The sequence below is a fragment of the Callorhinus ursinus genome, unplaced genomic scaffold (genome assembly GCF_003265705.2).
Source record: "Callorhinus ursinus isolate GAN/ISIS: 27379988/994484 unplaced genomic scaffold, GSC_fseal_2.0 scaffold102, whole genome shotgun sequence".
Classification (NCBI taxonomy): domain Eukaryota; kingdom Metazoa; phylum Chordata; class Mammalia; order Carnivora; family Otariidae; genus Callorhinus; species Callorhinus ursinus.
The window spans coordinates 1,516,980-1,539,699 of record NW_027397164.1 but is presented as its reverse complement, the minus strand read 5'-3'; the positions used below and the strand labels follow the sequence as shown (position 1 = coordinate 1,539,699).

At 48.7% G+C, this 22,720-nt stretch overlaps 1 protein-coding gene across 3 annotated transcripts in view; it reads left to right on the top strand.

The window, feature by feature from the left end:
* The first annotated feature begins 663 nt into the window (after positions 1-663).
* Positions 664-22,720, top strand: part of MAP3K14 (mitogen-activated protein kinase kinase kinase 14) — a 42,736-nt gene continuing 20,679 nt past the window's right edge. The window contains exon 1 of one of the 3 annotated variants that reach the window (XM_025861707.2): positions 664-791. The gene's annotated coding sequence lies outside the window, so the exon portion shown is untranslated. Of the gene's footprint in view, positions 792-15,588; positions 15,783-22,720 lie in introns of those variants that run through there. The other 2 variants (XM_073889198.1, XM_073889197.1) reach the window with 2 other exon arrangements.

The window sequence follows — 22,720 nt, the reverse complement described above, 5'->3', positions numbered from 1 at the left end:
CCATTAGGCCCTAGGCTCCCCAAGTTTCTCAAGGGAAGGCACCAGAACCTGTCTTACTCGTCCTCGGGAATTCTACAGCGCCGGGCACACAGTAAGTGCTCAATAAAAGTGCTTCTAAGCCCCCCGCCCGCCCCCCTCCCCGCTCCCCGCTCCACACCTTCCTCAGCCGCCCAGGGCTAAGTGCAAAGAGGAAGCAGAACCAGACCCAGGAGGGAGAGCGCCTCGCCGTCTCCAAGGTAACCTGAGTCCAAGGCTGGGGTGCCCACGCATGCGCACACTTGACCTTCCTTCCCGTAACCTCCAGAAGCACGCAACCCGTAAAAAAAAAAAAAAAAAAAAAGACTGCCAGAAGCCCAATGCGCATGTGTGGTTACACCAACACCCTGGCCGCCTCCGCCTTCTGTCAATCTGTCCGCCTAGCAATCTCGGCTCTATAAACACTGTCCGGAAATAGTGCCCATTTCTGGAAACGAGGCCCTCCTAGCCAATCTCTGCTAGGGGCTGTACGACGGGACCAGCGGGGACGCGCCGGCTCATTGGTTAGACTGGAGGAGTGGGCGGGGCCAAGGGTCGAGGTGCGGCCAGAGCAAGGAGGCGCGAAGCGGGGCAAATCTGCAGCCGCTGGGGGAGGCGTGGCCCCGGGGGCGGCCGGGAAGGCGGTGAGGGGGCGGGGCTCGAGGCCGGGGCGGGGCGACCGTAGTCCCGGAGCCCAGCGGTCGGCGGCCGGCGGCGGGAGAGCGCGGGCGAGGGGAGCGCGACACTCGCTGGTTGGGGAGATCGGCGCTCAGCCGGTAGGTGACTGGGCGGGACCGCGGGGACCGGAGCGGGGCGCCGAGGGAGCGGCGGGGATGAGTCGCCCCTCAGTCCGGGGCCGGGCCGCGGCCTGGCCCGCCGCCCGGAATGGTGGGGGTCGGCGGCGCGGCCGGTCAGATCCACTCGCGTGGGGGCCCTCGGCGGCGGGCCGCGAACGCTCGCTTCACACCACGCTGCCAGGGCCAAGGTCGCACGCAGTGCTCGCCTCGCACCCCCGCAGGCCGCACACGCGCCCAGAGCGCGCGAAGGGGCGCCCTGCTTCCCCTTCCCCAGCACCCCGTCTCCCCGGCGCTCACCTGCCCCGCCGCCAAGCCCGCCCGTCGTGCTCCTCTCCCTGGGTGCCCCCAGGGTGGGAACTCGCCTCGGCTCGGGACGAAAGGTGGCCGATGCACAAGCGCTCCGGGTCTGTGCGCCCTCCCACCTGCCCTGGCAGTGAAACCCTCGGCCTTCCCTTGGGAAGTTCTCTGGTCACACCCGGAGGCGGGGAGAAGGCGCAGAGCCTGCCCTTGGCACCCAGCGGGGCAGTGCTGGCCACTCTCAGCATCCTCTTTCCTACCCTGACCCTTCTGTCCGCTCACTCAGGACTTGATCTGTGGGCTCCGGTGTAATATTCCCATCTGGGAAGCCCACGGGGCACCAGGCAGAAAGAGGCCTCTTGTACAGTGCAGACTCCCACCTGCCCAGAAGCCTCCTTGGTGATGGGTAACTTCAGAAAAAGCGTTTCCTTCCAAATTGGAGTTTTAAATGTTGCCTTCGGTCTTAAAAGGTGAACGGGGGAAGTAGTGTGGGGAGAAGAGGATGAATGGAGAAAACGTACAGAAATCAGTGGCGTAAGTGGCAGAATTATTTTTGTTCACTGGAGATAGTGAACACGAGTGATTTGATTAAGGAATCTAAAAGCCTAAGTGAAATTAAATGATGAGAAGTGGGGCCCAGTACAAAATAGCAGTCTGAAGTTCATTCCAGGAAAAATGTTGAAAACCCCTTGACTAGAAACATGGTCTGTCTGAAAGATTAGAGGCAGATAGTATCTTAACATTAGTGATGTGTGTTTTTTTTTACTCTGTATCTTCATACCTGTAAGCTCCTTTTTCCTTCAGACATCTGGGTGAAGACGTAAGACTGTGTTGTCCTCTTTTAAAGGTGAGGTACCTGAGGCAGGTGGGGGGGTTAGTATTCATCATAGCTAGAACTCAGGGTGAGGAGCCTGGGCCACTGGTGTCTTACCCAGGTTCCTTTCCCTGGACCAGGACCACACGAAGGGACTTAGTTGCAAGAAGAAGGGAGAAGTTTGGTGTGGTATTTTTGCTCTCACCATGAGAGGACAGGTGCTTGTGCTTATGATGTATTTGGATTTACTCTTGGGTGTTTTTTAAGTGATGTCAAAGTCAGTTCCTTGGGTGCAGTGATGCCAGACCTCTGACATCTTTAAAACATCCTCCTTTATTTTGAAGGGTGTGGCGAACTTCTCAGAAGGTCTCAAAAATAAAAGTTAGAGTCTCTGACTTTAATTTTTGAAATACGTACCCAGGTGTATGTTCCAGCCCTTTTGTAAAATCAGACAGCAGTATGCTGCCAAGCTTTAGGTCACCTTCTGCCTGTTTTCAGATTATAAGGAGCAGTTCTAAAGGGGGTTTTTTGGCCCTGGTATTCTCTATTAGGGTTTGTGGGAGCGGCACCACAGACAGAGACCCTGCCAAATGAGCCTTCATCTATTAAACAAAAATGTCTGGTTGGCCGTTTCGCCTCAACAGATGGAGGTTTGGTTCCTCATTTTGGTTCTCCTGTTGAACACTGACTCCTTTGTGATCTGCTTGGAGTGTTTGTATATCATTTAATGTTGAGAAGTAGGCTTGCCCTGATTGGTTGTCCAACTCCAGGCAACTGTTGTGATTTTTTTTTTGGTTCATGGTAACAATTCATCCTGGCCAAGGTCTGGTGAGAGATCTCTGTAGAGATGGGAAAGGCAAAGCTTCATCCAGGCTTGTTTTCTTTGTTGTTGGCACCCTCTTAAGAGCGTTCTATCATTTTGGCCCGAGAAGTCACTTTGAATTTCCTATTTTTTTTCCTGTCTCAGTGGATAGCACATGAGCGTTTCTAACAGGTCTGCCTGCCTTGATGAAGAGCTGACAGATTCATATTTGGTTGGCCTGACAGATGCTCTTTCTGGGAGGATAGTTAAGAAAAGTGTAGAACCAAACTCAGTCCTAAATTAAAAGTATAAGTCAGCTTGATACTCATATAGGCAGCATATTTGTACCAATGGCTTCCATCATCTCAAAGCTGTTTTTTTTTTTCCTGGCAAAAGGTTAAAATGCAACTAAAATTCTGCTTTCGTGATTAATAAGTCACTACCGCAGTTGTGTCTGATGCTTCCTGTTTGCCCCATTTTAGTATTTCAGTTAAACTGGAAACATCTGAGCATTATGGGCACTTTTGATGGCACTGGTGTGAAATTGGCAGGAAGGGAGACAATTCCATGTCAGTGGATTTGGGGAACTGTAAGGATAAGCCAAGCCCTCTGCCTCGGCACACGATGGGAGGAAGGGAAAGGAGTGGGGGCTGAGCATCCTCAAGGGGTGGGATGAGCGTTTGAAGTGATGCACGTGTGAAGGCTTTGCATGTACTTGGTGATGCTGACTGAAATGTTGAAAGCAGATTAGAAATAGAAAGCTAAACTTAGGGCAAATTGGGTAGTAGAACATTTCAGTTGAGCTGAGTGAGACATTGAAGTATGTTGGGTATGGAGCCTTTAGTTCTTGGCTTGTCTTATTTACCCGAGTGATACTACAGAGAAAAGTCATTTTTCCTGAGTGGCCTGTGTGCCCTTCTTTGTATGAGTTTAAAAGATCCTCTTCCTGACTTGCTGTTTTACGTCATTTAACCCCTTATCCTCCTGATAGAAATCCCTTAAAATTATATGGCTTCAAGAGTAATGGTACTTTGTAGCCTTTTTTTTTTTTTTTTTGCTATTTTTTTACAACACTAGTGTAAAGAAAGGCAGGACCAAAGATCAGGAAAAGGAAGACTCGTAAGGAGGAGTAAAGTGGATGAGATTACTCAGGACGTCATTGTCATGCCCAGAATCTAAGCCCACATTTCTGGACCTCTAGTTCACTGCTTTGTCTACTAACCTACTCATGAAAGGTTAAATTGGGCTCCCCCCCCAAAACATGCCAGTTTTGAATGTAACTAAACCAGGCTGGTTGCTTTATTTATCTATTTATGCTAACAAGTATTGCTAACGATTATTAACTGGTGTTGGTTATTCATAATTACTTATTAATAAAAGGCTGAAAGATGAAGAGCACATCCTCTGGATGAATCTGCTTATCTTTGTTTTACAGATGCAGAAATTAAGGCAGAGTGGTCAAGTGTTTTGGCCAGAGCAATAGAGCAAGTCTGCGGTGTCTCCAATATCAAATGTGGGGGTTTAGGCTGTCAAGTCAGACAGACCTGGGTCAGGTCCAGGTCTGCCACTGTCTGCCTGTGTGACTCAGGCAAATCACTTCACTTCCCTGGGCATCGGGTGCCTCATCTGTAAATGGGATCAGAAATACTTCATGGGGTTGTTTCGAGTAGAAAATGAGAGAATATATATAAAGTGCTGAGCTCAGTGCCTCGCACATAATAAGCCACAGAACATGACGCCTATAAATGGTGATGGTGGTGGTCGTGGTAGTAATAGTCATGGTCCTCGTTGCCTTTTTTCTGTAAGATGATGTCAGGAAGGGTCAGGCTGCCTGACAGGGCAGTCATTTTCTCAGGAGGACCTCCGGGGGGGTGTTTCTTCTGTGTAGGGGTTTCGCTGTCACCTTCTTCCTGTCGTGTAGTAAATACTACCCTCACCACCCTCCAAAGGAGCCAACAGAGGCCCAGGCTGTGCCCGATCAGAGCTGGTGATCCTAAACCCAGGGCACCCTCGGCAACCCCCAGGACTCTGAGCCAGAAGCTGGGCTGGGCCTTGCTAGGACTCCCTTCTGTGCACCACCACCCCCATGTGGTGAAGGGGGTCCCAGCTTTAGCTCTGGAGATGAAAAATGGGAAAATACTGTATAGAATATAAGTCAGCAAGGACTTGTTCTTTGTTTGAGGGACTCAGAGGGAGATTTTGGTTCCGTGGGGTAAGGTTCTCACCACCGTCCTTGACCCCTTATAAATACATTTTTGTCAGCTTATTGCCACTACCATATCTGGGGGTCCTGGATCTGTAGTCAGGGGCTTGCAGATCCTCCTTTAATCACCCAAGGAAAAAAAGTTTCCTGCTACATTTTAAAGTGCTTTTTCCTCTTCTTAATACAAAACAAAAATATAGGCTCCCACCAGGCTGACGTTCCCTTTAAATAACATTTTGTTTTCTCTTGGGGAAGCTGTCTTCATGGCCAAAGAGTCATTTCTAAAGTGAACCTAGTTTTTAGAAAAAATAGATCACCGGATGTCAAGCCTCATGTGGAGCTCGGTTCAGATGAAAATGAAACCAGCAGGCCTGGAGTGGCAGCTCCACACTTGACTTCAGGCTGGAGGTGAGAGGCAGAGTGTCTGGACCCGGCTCACTAACTGGTCAGCCTCACAGAGTGCATTTGATAGGTGCCTTAGTCATTTTCCAGGCAGCTTTGCTTAGGTGAGCAGAGCACTTTCTCTAGAAGGTGAGTCACCCGTGCAGGGGTGTAGGTGACAGGCAACTTATTCCCCAGCACAATGGCAAAGGAAGTCTTGAGCAGACCTTGTCAAGAAGCCCTCTGCCACGGGGCACCTGGCTGGCTCAATCAGAAGAGCATGTGACTCTGGATCTGGGGGTCATGAGTTCGAGCCCCATGGTGGGCTTAGAGATTACTAAAAAAATAATAATAATAAATAAACTTAAAAAAAAAAAAAGAAGCCCTCTGCCAAAGATCACTTTTATTTCAGCTGAAGGGCTTTGGAGGCAGGGATAAGGAAACAAATGGGAGGCTCCCAAGGTTTGCCAACCAACAGAGAGATGGATCCCCTGGCGGGGGGGGGTGGGGGGGGTGTCATGTGAACAAGGCACAGAGCCCAGATCAGTGGTGTCACTGTACTCCTGAGTCCAGCCACCTTGAGGGTGGAAAATGGCCTGCTTCCAGTGACAGTCAGCAAAGAAGCAGGAGGGGAGCTTTGGCTCCGGGGAGCTGGGAAACCCCTTGGCAAAGAGCAGAGAGAGCAAACCATGCTTTGGTGTGAAAGACCTTTTGGGGAACCCTTTCCTACCTGTCTTTCTTTTTGCCACCTGAGTTGGAAGTTCCGAAGAGTGCCTATGATTGAAAAGGCTAGATTAAACCCTGGACGTCAGGAAACTGTCATTTTACTGTCATTCCAAGCCTGCCACTACTTCAGTTGTCTACACAGCCAGGGCTGGTGTTTGGACTCAGAAATAAGCAGCAGAGGAAAGTCCTGAGCCATTCCTGCCCCCCAGTTTCTGGTTGCTATGGCTTCTGCTCACCCTCTTCCCACTAAGGCCATGACCAGGCATCCACCAAGACAAAGAGTCTGTTCAAAACTCTCTGTTCTAGACCCGTGGAGTTGGTGTTGAGCTTGACAGCTAATGGTCAGGGACATCTGTAGGCAATGTCCAGGGTTACCCACAAAGAGGGCTTGACTTTATTGAAGCCTCAGGAGAAGAACTAGCATTGCCTTGCAAGTGGTCACAGGCTCCCCCTCAGCCCCATAGGCACACCCAATCAATCTGAACTAGCCAACCATCATTTTAGGCAAGCATGGCTAAGTGACCTTTAGGCCTCAACCACTCTGTCAAGAAAGAGCTCTTAGAATTACAGCCTGGAAATGACCATTAGTTCACATTCTCCCCTATTTTACAGAAGAGAAAATGGTGGCCCAAGGAAGCTGAGTGAGTTGCCCAAGGCCACATGGCTAGTTAATGGCAGAATCTGAACTAAAGTCCAGCCTCCTTTCCCTGAACAAAGGAACAGTATACTCCTGGAGTAGGAATTGGATTTTTTAACTAGTTCCTCCTTTATTCCCCCACCTTGACCTGTCAGTCTTTCAGCAAGCTCTGCCAGACCTGGGAAGGGTGGGGCCAGAGCAGCTGCTCCGGGCCTAAGAAAAAGTAAACAGAAGGCTATTCACTTGACACTCTCTTTTACCATGAGTTTGTGTAACCAAAAGGAGGTCAAGGTTGATAAGAGAATACAATTCTGGGCAGGGTTACCTGGAAGTCTCAAAGGTTGCCTGCACCTTTAGGGCACCTTCCTACCTCCCCAAGCAGTGTCTTACCCAGAGTGGGCATTCAGATGCTATTAATGATCGACCGTGAGGGTACAGACCCACTGGGCACCAAGAAACTCTTCTGCATCTTCCCACTATGAAGAAGGGACATGTTGCCCATGGCACGCAGGTGACCGGAAAAGCCAGAGTAGTCAGGGGTCATTCCAACTGGATTCATCCAGCAACTCTCTGTGAAGAAGCTCTTCCCTGTGGGCAGAGCATGATGTCATATCTGGATGGTGACCCCTGTAAGTTCAAAGAGCTGTTGTATCTGAAACCACCACCCGCCTTCTGCTTTCATTGACATTGCCTTTCACTGGGCCAGAATTAGTCAATATTGGTCTACTGGTCAATACTAGGGATGACTGGGAGGTTTAGGAGGAAAGGGGGCCTTAGCCAACCTCAAATGAGGATGCTGTCACCAATTAAGATTAGAAACGGACTCCTTTGGCACAAGAAGTTAGTTGGATGAACCAGGCTCTTGAGCCTCTGCTCAGTAGTCCCAGCTTACTGTTGGGACTGTACTATTGGCAGATGACATACTTTGAGAGGCAGGAATAGCTTTCTAGAGATAAATGTAAAAGGCAGAGATTTGTGTACCACCTCCCGTTGAGCATATATGTGCACTTTGGAGCCCAGACAGATATTGTCCAGCACAGAAGGGTCTTCTCAAAGAATTGGAAATAATTGGGTCTCAAGGTCAGCATTTAAGAAAGGGGACAAGGGTGGCTCAGTAGCCAGTTTGCGTGACACCTTCTTGCTAGGGTGCAGTCAGAATACAGCCACCCCTGGTCACCAGGCTCTGCCCACTCCTGCTCGCCAGGTGAATGGACAGTCTGGACACTCAGATGCCAGACCTGCCAGGCTTTTAGAGCCAGGACACTAGTATATTCTTCAAGAGTGTATCAGTCATCCTTTCAGTGAGCCTTTGCCAGGAATGTCACATACGGCAGGCTCTGGCAGGTGCGAGAATATGAAAACGAGGATAATGGAGATACTCCCCTCAAGGAGCTTATGTGGCAGGGGGGAAGACCGACATTGCAGGTGCTAAATTGTGATCCCCGACTGTGGGGGCTGGCGGGGAGCCAGAAAGGCATCGCAGCCAGTGTGGTTTGCCTTGTCCAGCTTGACCCAGCACTGTCACACGCAGACTTCAGAGGAGAGGAGCCCCACCTCCCATTCTGCAGGTACCTGGGTGGGATCTGTCAGCTTGGAAAAGGAGCTTGAGAACAATCTGGAAACTTTGGCAGTCTGGGAGGAAAGGAACGCAGTTGCAGAGGCGAAGGCACTGTCAGGAGAAGTGTGTGCTCACACATAGTTCAGAGCAGAAGCAGACAAGTAGCCAGCTATTAAAGGTATGGCTGACTTAGCCTAGCCTTCCAGGCTGGAACAGGGAAGGCAGTGACACAATGACAAATCCCATGTGCTTGGCGCCACTCTGACACAGGTTTGTAGGCAAATGATTCAAAGGCTGACCCGTGACAGTGCTTCTTCGTAATTAAGTCCAGCATTCCAGAAAAGCCTTTCCAGGGTTGCAGTGGTGACAGCCTTGTGAGGGCAAGGACCATGTCTGTCTTGGTCACCATGGCATCTGCTGGCCAGCACAGCACCTGGAGCATGGGAATCCCTGACTAAGGATTCATGGTCCAGTGAAAGTACAAGACTGACATCCACATTCGTCCTTCTGGGCCCTGCTGGTCTGAAAGAGGCTGAAAAAGCCACAGGCTATGCATGGTTTCCCCTCCTTGACCAGGGAATATTCTGAGAGCCTCTGAATATTCCGTTATACACAGGCCCCATGACTTTCTTCCCTTCCTGAAGGAGGACAAGAGTGTGACCCTGTAATATAAAGGGACATGTCAAAGTCACCTTTGCTGCTCAAGTCCTCAAGTTGTCACTCAGGCCAGTCTGTCAAAGGGTGTGTAGGGCAGCGTCTGAAATGAGGCCATGGTCAGGGTTCCCCTGCCAAAAAGCAGAGCTGGACCGTGTGCTTCCTTCCACTTACTTCTGTGCATTGGAAGTCTTCTGTGGAAAACCGAGTTGTTTGGGTTTCTTGTTTATCTGAAGTTCCTCAAACGAGTTCCTCAATTTCAAAACCAGTCACCAGTGACTACAATGAACTTGAAGCCTCCTCCCTCACAGGGAGGCTGAACCTGTCTTTCTCCATCTGCTCTGCATACAGGTCGACCCTGCTCGAAGCCAGTCCCACCTGGGAAAACAGAGTTACCAGCCAAGAGGAGGGCAGTAGTTGTATTTCAGTGGGATTAACCATAGCCCAGGGAACTTCTTGCTCAGAATCCAATTCAGAAGGTTAAAGAAGGAGAACTGTTTTTCACAACCAAGTGTTGCTTGTCATGATGACCTCAAGGCTTGACAAGAGTCAGAAGTGCGTTTTGACTCATCAAAAGAAAGCTGATTGTGTTTGGCATGATTTTAGTGTCCGGGGCAGTTTATGGCACTGTAATCTTTGGAAATCGATCATTACCAAACGGTATACACTGCAGCCCCGCTTAATCAAGATGTTTAATGACACAAAATACCCCACGAAACACACTTGAAATTTTTTTTGATATAACATACGTAAAAAATTCCCTGCTGGTTCTTGTATAAAATGAGGCATGCGTATGGTTGTTTTGGGTTTTTTCCCCTCCCTACCGCCCCGCCCCCGTTCTCCTGCACACCAATTCCATAATTGTCCATGTGGATCAATGATGCCCCAGTACGCTGTTGGCTCTCCTCATGCAAAGGATTCAAAAGTTGAATTGAAAATGCCGTTGTAACACTTTTCTTTTAAAGCTTACACAATGCCCTTTATCAGGGGCCTGGAGACAAACTACCGACCATATTTGTGAGGATGCTAGCTGATGCTCAAAACAAACAACAACAAAAACCACAGTAAAATAGCCTGGAGCCAGACCTTCTAAAATGCATGGCACATTTGAAGTTTGTCATAGAATCGGTCCTTGCAATGGGCCCAAGTATGCATGACCTGATACCCATGCTGGGCATGGGTAGACTAAGGAACATGGGCCTGCCACGTGTCCAGCTTGGAGTCTTTGCTTCCCATTGCCATTTTAAAGTTGCTTTAAAGAGCCGTGTTTATGCTCCCTAATTGAGATGCCTCCTCCTGGGTCAGTCCCTGGGTTCCTCACTAACAAACCTTTAGCTTGTGGCAGCTTCTGCATTTGGGTCTCAATTCTTTAAGCTTTAGATCACATGAAAATAGAGTGTTATGGTTAGGAATATGTACTTTGACGTAAGAGCCCTGTGCACAAATCCAGCTTCTGCCGCTTCCTTGCAGAGTAGCATCAGACTAATTACTTGAGCTCCTGAGCCTCAGTTTCTTCCTCCGTGTAAAGGGAACACTATTAGTGCCCTGCTCACAGAGTTCCTGGGAGGGTCCAGGAAATAATGCGTGCATTACCTAATATGTAGGAGGCAATAATAGCTGCCATTATTTTTATTGTTACTGACACCGGCATGTAATTAACGTGTACACACGTAGCAGCAGATTGTTGAAAACACCCAAAGATGTCCACAGGACAGCTAATTGCAACCTGAGCTGTCAAGGAATTCTGGGTCCTGGTTCCTTAGGCGCCAGCAGCTCGTTCCTCAGTCCATTCGGAGCTCGGCACTGCCAGCAGAGGGAGAGGCTGGGCAGCACGTGCAGAATGCACTTCAAAGAATATCCCCTTCATAGGCTGGCCTTGCCTTGCTGACTGCTTATACCCTTCTGGTCTTGGGATTCTCCCTTCCTCCTTTGACAGCTTCTGTTCCAGACCTTCCTCTTGACACTAGGGCTGCTGGCTAGAGGCTTTGCGAGGTGGATTTCAGCTCTGCAGAGGCAAGGACTTTCAAACAATTGGTACTTCCAGTCCCGGAAAGGACCACTCATCTCGTATCAGCTTCCTTCTCAATGGAGGTTTTGCTAACGTTTACCAGAGCACCCACTGTGTTCCAGACACAGTATTGGGCCTTTAAAGATTGCTTCTTGCATCTAGTTGTCCTGTAAAATCCTGTTGTTTCAGTTTGAGCATCCCTGTTTTACAGATGAGACATCTGAGTTTCAGAGTAAGTGATCTGCACCTGGTCACCCACCCGAGTGTTAGAGACTACAGTTCGAACTCGAACTCAGACCTTTGGACTCCAAGGCCATCCTATTATGTAGCTGGGAGGCCATCCTCAGGATTAATAAGTGATATGTTGGAATAAGTGACCCCCAAAGGCCCTTTTGATCCCAAGATCATTTTGTGATTCCTTTATTTATCCAGCCGGCCATTCTCCCCAACTAGATTACAAGCACCTTGAAAGCAAGGGTAGCATCTTTCTAGCAAATAACTAATATAATGTTTGGGAACCACCTGTCCCGGACTGATCAATGCTGCCTACTTTCCTGACACATAGAAACAAGAAAAGAGTGACCATGCAGAGGGTCACCCTCAAATTCCGGGTCCAGGTATTTACCTAGAATTTACCTATACAAGTGCACAAAGAAGTGAATAAAGGGTTTTTTGGGTTTGGTTTTGTTTTTGCAGTAATACTTATAAGAGTGAAAAATTGGGAACAATTTGCAAGAATATCCATAGAAGAATAGGTGAAGAAATGATAGTACATTTATACCATGGAATCTTATGGAGCCATTTAAAAAAAATGCGAGAGAGCTACATACATTGAAGTGGGACAGTGTCCATAATCTATTGTGGGTTTTTTGTTGTTTTTTTAGGTCTTTTTAATTTTGTTTTTAGAGAGGGAGTGGAGGGCTGGGGCAGAGGAAGAGGGGAAGAGAATCTTCAGCAGACTCCACGCCCAGCATGGAGCCCGACTTGGGGCTCGATCTCACAATCCTGAGATCACCACCTGAACTGAAATCAACAGTTGGACGCTTAACTGACTGAGCCACCCAGGCACCGACCATAATCTATTGTTAAGTGAGAGATATAACTGGTAGAATATTAGATATCTATAAGGCCATGTTTCTTTTAAAAATAGTCCCAAACTTTATATATGTATGCTAATTTAGATCACATGAAAATAGAGTGTTATGGTTAGGAATATGTACTTTGACGTAAGAGCCCTGTGCACAAATCCAGCGAGTCAGTTGGGCATGGAGATAGAAGGATTTACACCAAATTTAAGGGTTTCTTACATTGTAGGGAGGAGGAAATGGGGCAAAATTCCTTCTTTCTTTCTTTTTCTCTAAGCACTTTGTATGGTTGAAATTTTTACAGTGAACAAGTATTACTTTTGTAGTTGAAAACAAAATACAGATTAAAAAAACAGGGGGTCAGATAATTACGTAAAGAAGGTAGGAGAGATTCACTAGAACAGCTTGCCTCCTTCAGGTTTCCCAGATTCAGACCAACCCTTGGGTCCCACCCGTGGCATAAGCAGGCAAGGAGGGGCTGGTGGCTTTGTTTCAGGGCCAGTTGTGCTGTGTGTCCCACTCTCTATGGGTCCACTTGTGCCCTCAAGTGTTTCTTACATCCCGCACTAGCACTGGCCTTCACTATTGCTCACACTTGGCCTTGGTGACTATAAATAAAAGCAAGGAAGCCGTGGCTTTCAGAGTTGAGGACGGCTGACAGGGCCATCTTTGAGCACCTTCCTACTTCTTGAGTCATAACTGATAAAACCCACAGCCCCCAGTGGGAAACAAGAAAGAGACAGAAATGAAAACCAAAACCAGGAGGGACGGGCTTGTCCACCTCCAGCCCCCTGTTTCGGTAGCATTTGCTGACCAGCCACAGAGATTCTGATGAGGCTGCCAGTGCAGGTGGTGTGGGTTGGGGGTATTTATTATCACGTATTTATTAAGCCCCACTCACAGAATGTGAACCAGATGCCTCTTCAGTTCTTATCCCATACCATGAGACCCTTTTCTAGTGATCGCTTGTTTTCGTTATGAAAGTAATACTCCCCAGAGAACATCTCTGGGGGGGATATACAAGAAACCGGTAACTGGGGGGCGCCTGGGTGGCTCAGTCGGTTAAGCGTCTGCCTTCGGCTCAGGTCATGATCCCAGGATCCTGGGATCGAGCCCCGCGTCAGGCTCCCTGCCCCGCAGGAAGCCTGCTTCTCCCTCTCCCACTCCGCCTGCTTGTGTTCCCTCTCTCGCTGTGTCTCTGTCAAATAAATAAAAAATCGTAATTTAAAAAAAAGATTTTATTTATTTGAGAGAGAGGGAGAACGAGCAGGGAGGGGGGAGGGACAGAGGGAGAGAGAGAGAGGCAGACTCCCCGCTGAGTGGGGAGCCCAACGTGGGACTCGATCCCCAAACCCTAAGATCATGACCTGAGCTGAAGGCAGACGCTTACCCGACTGAGCCACCCTGGTGCCCCTTTTAAAATATTTCACTTATTTAGAGAGCATGCACACAGGGTGGGGGCGGACAGAGGAGGAGGGAGAGGGACAAGCAGACTCGTGCTGAGCACTGAGCCTGATGTTGGGCTCCATCCCACAACCCTGAGATCATGACCCCAGCTAAAACCAAGAGTCAGAAGCTTGACCGACTGAGCCACCCAGGTACCCCCTGGGTACATTTTTGTAAAGGTTGATGTAGTATACAGACACAGGCTAGGTGGGATCATACTTTAGATATAAATCTGAATCTTTTCTCTGTTAATATTGTGTCCCATCAGCATTTTTCCATATAGTTAAAAATCATTTTGTAAACATTGTTAATGGACGTACCATGATTTATCTAATAATTATCCTCCCCCATAATTAGACATTTTTGTTCCAGCTTTTACTATTGCAAAATATACTAAGCATCTCTGATGAGGCATCTTTTTCCATAACTCTGTTTGCTGCATTACCTAGACACAGTTCTCTGAGTTGTACACACAAGAAATGGCTGTCTCCTCTTGGTATAATGCTTTCTTACTTCCAGAGTTCTTTCATCTGTGTTATTTCATTTGAGGAGTAAGGGGGGTGATGGTATGATTAAGGGCCAGGGTGAGGGTGAGGAGAGTGAGGAGAGCCAGTCCCATAGGCGGTCAGAAAAGGAGGCGACAGTGCAATGAAGCCATTAGGAGGGACTTCCCGGAGGCTAAGTCCGAGCTTGGCTGGTGAAGGGCAAGTAGGATGTGCAGGGTGGCCCCCACAAGACATGGCGCACACAGACCTGTAGATTTGAGCAGCGAGTCAGTTGGGCATGGAGAGATCAGACTGGCCACAGCCAAACCCTGTGTTTTTGGGGAAATAGTGGTTAGACAGATTATGGACCACAGAATTGATCCTGGGCCCATAAGTAGTGCAGAGCCAGCAGATGTCTTTGAACCTGAGGTTATCTTAAGGACATGATGTTTTAAGATTAACTTGGGAGGGGAGGGGATCAGGGAGAAGCTGGAAGTGGGTGAGGCCTGTGCTAATAGAATGGACATGAGGTGATTGCCTTGAACATTTGAGGGGGCCTGTAGACAGCAGGGTCTCTGCACGTGTGGGGCTAGCCAGCCTTGACGGGCGTGTGGTGGGGGCTGGAGGACAGTCAGAAATTTTGTTCCGGGGCACCTGGGTGGCTCAGATGGTTAAGCGTCTGCCTCAGCTCAGAGTCCTGGGATCGAGTCCCGCATCGGACTCCCTGCTCCTTGGGAGCCTGCTTCTCCCTCTGCCTCTCTCTCTCTCTCTCTCTCTCTCTCTCTCTCTCTCTCTCTCTGTCTGCCTCTCATGAATAAATAAATTAAAAATCTTTAAAAAAAAAAAAAAGAAAAGAAATTTTGTTCCATATGTTTCATTTACCTAGCAGTTTGACCTGTGGAATTGGCGAGACTGAGTTTTTGTGGGCATGACAGGTTTTTATTTTAAAATTGATCTCTAAGATTTTAATGATTGAGGTGCATTTGAATTTCCTATCCTCCTTAATGTAAAATGCTGAGGCAGAAATTGCTCTCCTGGGAAGCAGGCCTCAAGCTGGCATACCAGGCAGGTTGAGATTCCTCCAGCCTCCACTCACTCAGAATGCTCCTTCCTCCTTCCTCGAGTGTGTCTCTAGGTCCCAGTGCCCACTTAGCCTCTCCACCTGGGGGAAAAAATTAAGCAAGGCTCCCAGAGGCCTGTAGCTTAGGGTATTGTCAGCCCAGGCTGGGGAGGTGGGGTGAGAGTTCTATCCGAACGGCACAGTTTACATGTCAGTACCCACATCCACCATCTGCCCCTACCCTGTCGGTTCTTCCCTCTGGAACTCTGCCTCTGAATTCTACCCCTCTTGCTAAGAATTTAACCCCTGCATGACCTAAGCTTTGCCCACCTGCAACTTTGAGCTGTTTGGGACTCTTCCTAGACTCACCTCTGTGCCTTAACTTTTGCCATTCCCTCCACCTAGAATACCTTCTTTTTCTTGGGCTGTTTTTGCTCACCCCTTGAGACTTAGCCCAAGAAGCCTTTCCTGATACCCACCAGGCTGAGCTAGGTGTCCCTCCAAGTGTTCCCATTGCGTCTGCTGTGTTTCTGTGTCTGTTGCTGTGTGACCCTACTGGATTGTAATTTTCTGACTACTTGTTTCTTTCCCTTAGTAGACTATGAGCTCCTCGAGGGGCTGGGTCTTCTTCCTCAGTGTACACCCAACACTCAGCACAGAGCCCATCTCCCAGCAGACCCAACCCATGTTCAAAGATGGCTGTATTATAAGACCCTGCAGTTCTGTTTGACGGAACACTCCAAAGCAGAGACCTCACTCATCCATAAAGCCTCAACTTTGCCACCAGCCTTTGGATTTTGAGGCGCTTTATTAGGTGCATATAAGTTATATCCTTTCATCTTAAATGTTTTGTCTGATACGAATATTACGTGTCTTTGGTTAGTATGGGTCTGGCATATCTCTTTTCATCCTTTATTTTCAGTCTTTCTATGTAATTTTATTTTGTCTCTTTTAGTAAGCATCTACCTGGATCTTTTAAAATCCTATCTATCTTTTAATGGGTGGGCTTTATCTATTTGTGATTAATGCTGCATTAATACTTCGACTGACTTCTGCCACCTTCATTTCTGTTTTCATTTTATACTTAGTGTCCTTTTCCTTTGCTATTTTTTTCCTTTTTTCCTTGCCTTTTGTTAGAGTGATCAAGTTTTCTGTTTTTCTTTTTTTGCCCTTCTGGTTTAGAAACTCTGAATTGTATCTGTATTCTTTTTTCTAACATTTTATTTATTTGAGAGAGAGAGAGTGTGCGAGTGCACGGGTGAGCAGAGGGAGGGGCAGAGGGAGAGGGAAAGCATCTCAAGCAGACTCTGCGCCAAGCACAGAGGCCCCAAAGCAGGGCTCGACCCCGCACCCCTGAGATCATGACCTGAGCCAAAACCAAGAGTTGGACACTCATCCAGCCAAGCCACCCAGGCACCCCTGCATTTCTATCCTTATAGTTAGTTACTCTTAGATTTTAACATACATACTAAACTATAATTTTTTGTAATGAAGTGTAAACACTTTTACATGTAAATTTCACCAAAAGGCAAGGCTCTTGTTACTCATTACCCATTGAACAACCCCCCTCCACCTTCCTTCCTTGCTAATGTTTCTAGAACTTAATGTTTTAAAGTGGCTTAAACTATTTTTTTTTTTTTACATCCAATGGTTAATTAAATTGACCCACATATCCTATGGATGCCTGGGCCTTCCATTGTTTCTTGCATCCCGCTTCTTCTCTGGCTTACTTTTCTGCTTGCCAAAGCACATCATCCTTCAGTGACTCTCCCAGTGAAGGTAGTGTCATCTTTCCTGGAATTCATGTTTCTGTGTGTGCGCCTTATAAGTGAGGGGGTTGTTGTTGTTTTAAGAAAATGGAATGACCTGTTAAAACTAATCAAGTTAAACATTCTAACATCCCAGGAACATGTGGTGGTGTAACCCACCTAGAAGTCTGACCAATTTATCGCTGATTCGGCTTTTACCGGAGACCCCTCATTTTTGGTTCTTGTGCTTCCTGCCTACACAGACTAAGCAATTAATACGAACAGTGGGCAGATCCTATGGGCTTTTAAAATGGGAGCAGTAATAACCACATGGGTAGTAATACTGCTCAGGTCCTTGATGTTCCAGGGGCCTCTGCCAGTAAACTTTTATTCTAGAATGGAACTGGGAATCCTTGGGTCCCTGGGGAAAGGGCCAGGAAGCTTTAGCTCTAATCCCATGGTAGATGCTCTAGTTGTGTAAATTGGGCCTCATTTGTTTCTGCAGGCAACTTATCTCCTAGAGCCTTAGTTTCTTCATCTATAAAATGGGAATAATACCACCCACCTTGCAAAGTTTCTGTGAGATTCATTGAAGTGGATAAAGCACCTTGCACGTGCCCAACGCACAGAAGACATTGAATGAATGATCCCGGTCAGTACAGGCCCTGGCACTTGGGGGACACTCACTGAACACTTGTGCCATGGATGCAGGAGCTTCGTTGAGGGGATAGGTTATAAAAGGTAGATATTGATAAAGGAAGAAGGCATTCTCTACCAGGGCAACAGGGTGAACAAAGGAAAAGAATCCGAGGCTTACCCATTGCTGCTGTGCTCAGGCAAGTGAGAGGAGCAGACTGGCCAGAACAGAGGCGGGGGTGTGGGGAGGGAAGTTTAGGGAGAGCAGGCAGGGCAGAAAGGGGAGCCAGGACTGAGCGGGTATGAGGATCTCTGGATCTGCCGGGCCAGATGGCTGTTTTTGCCAGGCCAGCTCACTCTGCCTGGCACTTGACCTTGGTTCCCCTTCCTTCACAGCCCCTCATTCTTGAGAGGCAGAAGCCAGCCCAGTGTGGCCTAGTGGCCAGGCAAGCTGAAGGCTTAAAAGAGGAAGCCTCAGAATAAGATTGGTTTTCAACTAATATCTTATTAAGGAAGTTGAGTCATTCTACTTCTGCTATTTGTCCCCTCTGGGCATTCAGAGGAGGACAAGTTTTTACTTCCAGATGAAATAGTCATGAGAGGGATTTGCCCTGGTCTGCCCTGGTCCCTCAGTGGACATTTCCAGGATGACCCTGTAAAACAGATTTTTATTTGCCTTTTGTATGCAGAGACCTGAGGCTCAGCATGTTAAATGCCTTCGCTACAGCTGAACACCTTGTCTCTGTCGTGCCAACACCGAGAAGTCCCATTGTCTTGGTGATGGCATTCGTGAGGCAGGTGAAGGGCAAGAGAATGAGCTTTCATTCAGCATCTTCTGCGGACCAGGCAGACCGACTGCCTCATTTGGTCCCCACAAGTCAGAAGCAGCTGAGAGAAGCATCTCAGTGGCCTGCTCGAGCTTGGGCATGCGGGCTTGGAGACAGGCTTGGAGATAGTCGCGTGGGTCCAGCCCCACCTCTGCAACTTGTAACTGTGTTGCTGGTCTGGCAGGCCCCAGGCCTTCTCCGAGCCTGTCTTCACATCTGAAAATGAGGTCAGTAAATGGTAGGTGCTTAGTGAATATCGACAGTGATCATTCTGACTTGGTCATCCTGCCCTCAGATGATCCTGACAGATCAGTTACATTTGGGGAACTAGAAGGAACCTCACAAGATTTCCTAGGCCACTGGTTTTCAAGCTCTCTTCCTCAGAAGAGAAGACGTAGGATTCCACAGAAATCCTTGGTGGATGAAGGGAAGTTGAGCGCATGAGGCTCCTGCCCACCTTCTCTAGCAGAACAGCTGTTTCTCATATGAGTTACATATCATTTACGTGCTTCCAGCTCTTTTATATACTGGGCGTTGAGCTATGAGTTCATTTGACAAAAATGGTCCCACTGGCTTTTTTTTAAAAAGTTGCCAAGGCTAGAACCCCTCTCTTCTGGTTCCTAGTCTGGTGTTTTTACTGCACTTATTAAAAAAGGGAACTGAAATGTGAAGGTAATCATCACTGAAGATCAAAATAAAACATATTTTTGTACCTTCCAGTTAATCAGCAATTCATTTAGCCTAGATTCCAGTCCTGTTGCAGAATCCTAGGAGCAGAGATTTTGCTGTCAGAGAAAACTTTGCTATCATAGTTGTAAACAAGAACTGTCTGATTGAACTTCCTGCACTGATGGAAACATTCTGTATCTGCACTGTCCAATATGGTAACTAGTGTAACTGAGGGACTGATTTTTAAATTTTATTTAATTTTAATTGACTTAAATGTAAATAGCCACATGTGGCTAGTGGTGCCATATTGGACAGGACAGCCTTACAGTATAGACCAGGGGTCAGATGGTAGTCTCTGACCCCTTGGCATCAGAATCACCCAGAGAATTTGTCAAAAATACAGATTCTGGGCCTAATGCCCGCAAGTGTTTCAGTAGGTCTAGGGCAAGTGCATTTTAGAACTCATCTGGTTATTCTAACTTGCAGTCAGGTAGGAAACTGCTACATTATTGAGCTCTTCTTTGTCATGAAAGAGCGGTGTCAGAATCATGGCCTTGATCTTCTAAAGAGACTACAGCAACCTTCTGGGGAATGTCAGACCCTTGGAAAATATGATGGAAGCTGTGGAGCTCTTCCCTGTAAAAATACAAATTGTATATGGTTTCTGTGGCTCACAGACCATCCTGAGGCTGTCCTTGAACCCACATTAAGAACTCCCTAATTTGGGGGCACCTGGGTAGCTCAGTCAGTTAAGCATCTGACTCTTGATCTTGGCTCAGGTCTTGATCTCAGGGTTGTGAATTCAAGCCCCACATTGGACTCCACACTGGGCATGGAGCCTACTTAAAAAAAAAAAAAAAAGAATTCCCCAACTTGGACAGAAGAGTTTTACTAGCTGGTGAGGGAGCCAAGTTTGTCTCAGGGCCCAGGAGCCTTGCCCACAACAGGCATGTCCTACAGATATGCCCAAGGGTTGCTCTGGTACCGTCCCAGTCACTGCAACCACCAGACTTCTCCGGGGGGGGTGGTCATCGAGGCCCCATAGAAGACAGACAAGCAGTGCACGTGCACCAGGCCCTAAAAGAATACTGAAAAAATAACACACCTTTTCTTTCCCCTCTGGTTTCTGTGGCCTTGTAGGTGAGCTCAGTGGGTTTGGCTATTACCCGTGCCCACATCTTCGGCTCTGACAGTGAGAGAGGAGCAGTATACATTTGAGGCCAGAGTGGAGCTGGGGAGAGCGTCCAGACTGAGTAATGGATCAGAATTTTGACTTGCCTTCAAAGGCAGAGACCTAATTGGCTCAGTCTTCACTCCCCACAAGCTACAGGAGAAAGAAGGGGCAAAGCTGCAGGGCAGTGGTCTGAGGCAGCAAGCCAGGGGCAAAGCTCAGGGCTAGGAAGGCCACCTGGCCAGCAGTCCCAGGCTTAATGCAGAACCCTGTTTTTTGTAGGCCAGAACCCTTGTAGAAGTGGGGAAGGAGAGAGGGAGCAAACATGTGTGAATGTGTAGGAGAGCTACTCTCAGGCCAGAGTATCCTGAGAATAGCTTCTTGAACTTGGAGGCTATCAGTGAGGGTCTGAGTCATGGTCATGTGGCACCAGAGAAGCTGTACAGCTCCCAGGCTGTGATTTTGTGCCCCTGGGAGGTGAGGGTCAGCCTGTTTTCCCGTGCCCTTCACAGGTTCAGCTGCCAACTTCTGGGTTAACCTCTCAACGGGCCGCTTGTTCCTCTCTCTGCCTGCCAGGCTGTTGGATGAGTCATCAGAGAACTGCAGAGGGGGCCCTTAGCCCTGCTGCCTCAGACTCAGCTTCCCTGGCACGGGGGAGTCCGGCATGCTCCTGGAGGGGGGATCAGGACCCCTGGCCAGTGGCCCAGCTCACTACCAAGGCAACAGGATGGCTCCTGGGGGCGAGGGGCAGCCCCCCAGCCTCTCTGGAGGGCTGTAGCTCAGGATGAGCCATGTCCGACAGAGACCGGCCCTGTGAACCGAAGCACAGCTGGATCTCCAACAGCTGGGTGCCCTTGCAACAACCTTGGCCTCATTTCTCTCACTCCAGATGGGACTTTCTCTTCATCCCTGGTGCTCGGGATCATCCTGTCTCTGAAGGTCATCCTCTGATACCCCCATTCAGCCAGCATCGGTCATCTCCTCTGTGCCCCACTGTGCTGTACGCTGAGGGCACCACCCCCACCCTCAGGAGCCTTCTGACCAAACAGGGCCATGAGTTTCCCCCTTGTGTTTGCCTGGAGCCCAGGAGACTCGGGGAGGGGGTTGCACAGCCTGGAGCTAGGGGTTCTAGGTCCTGGGCCTGTGGTGCCACACAAGGCTGGGTGACCTTGGGCAAGTCTCCGCCTAATTAGCATCAGTTTCTTCAAATGAAAATGAGATTAAAGCACTACTGACGTCCCTTTTGGCGCATCTTTAATAGTGTTAGGTTCCTAGGGCTTGCAGTTTGTTTTTAAGACCCCTTTTCCTCTGGCAAAGAGGCTGAGACAGGGCACCTGGGTGGCACAGTTGGTTATGCAGCCAAGTCTTGATTTCAGCTCGGGTCCTGATCTCAGGGTCCTGGGATCAAGCCCCATGTCTGGTTCCGTGCTCAGCGGGGAGTCTGCTTGAGGATTCTCTCTCTCCCTGTGCCCCTCCACCTCTCTCTCTCTCTCTCTCTCTCAAATAAATAAATAAATCTTAAAAAAAATAGGAGGCTGAGACAGGTGGGCACTTGGAAGTCAGAACACCCCTTAGACTTTTCAGGGTCAACAGGTAACAATGAGGCCACCCATGCCCCTCCCCAGCGTCCGGCATTCGGGGCCAAGCCCAGGCATCTGAACTGAAAGCTGGAGCCGCTCTGAGTTCGGAGTCAGCAGACCCTTGAAGGCAGAAATGGAAGGATCAAATTTGTAGTGACCAACAAGCCCATCTCACCCTCCACCCACCCCGTCCCGAGTCGAGCTGGTTCCGTGCTTCGTGGCTGTTGCAGTGAGGCCGACTCGGTAGGAAGAGAGCTTCAGCCTAGAGATGCCCAGGCCCCCACCATCCCAGGTCAGCTTCTAGCCTCACAGGACAAAAGACCAGCGGTGGAGAGGTTTGCCTTCACATGGCCCGCCTTTCTGCCCCAAGAGCGAATGGAACTGTGTTCCAGGATGAGTGGACTGCCACCAGGGGAGACTGCATCTGTTAGCGACAGCTTTAGACCCGCCTGCCAGCAGGGAGCACTTACTAAAAACCTGTCTGGGGCGCCTGGGTGGCTCAGTTGGTTAAGCGACTGCCTTCGGCTCAAGTCATGATCCTGGAGTCCCGGGATCGAGTCCCGCGTCAAGCTCCCTGCTCAGCGGGGAGTCTGCTTCACCCTCTGACCCTTCCCCCTCTCATGCTCTCTCTCATTCTCTCTCTCAAATAAATAAATAAAATCTTAAAAAAAAAAAAAGTCTGAATGCGGTGCCTTCTCAGGCTCGGTGGAAAGCAAGTCCCGACTTGGAGGGACCTTCGCTTTGGGAGCTCACAGGCCCAGTCTTTCAAAAGGTTCCCATAGGGTCGCTATCCCAGGTGAGTGCAGATCACTTTCATGACAGTTCTAGTCTACGTGCTGTTTGCACAAGATTGTCTCAACACTGGGCTCACTCTCCCTTGGGGCTTCCGGGGAACGCACAGGACTGCTGGAGATAGAACCAGTGAGGCACGAAGCCCTGCGCTTTATCTTCGGAGTCCTAGAGGTATAGATCGGTGTTGGGGGCGCTAATACAAATATTCCACTACTAGTGTTGCCTGAAAGAAAACTGATACCTAGGAGAGGTTTTCAGCAATGAGTACGGACATTACAGAAAGAAACATGTCAGTTCCTTCTGGAAGGCCACAGACAGATGCGTCCTGG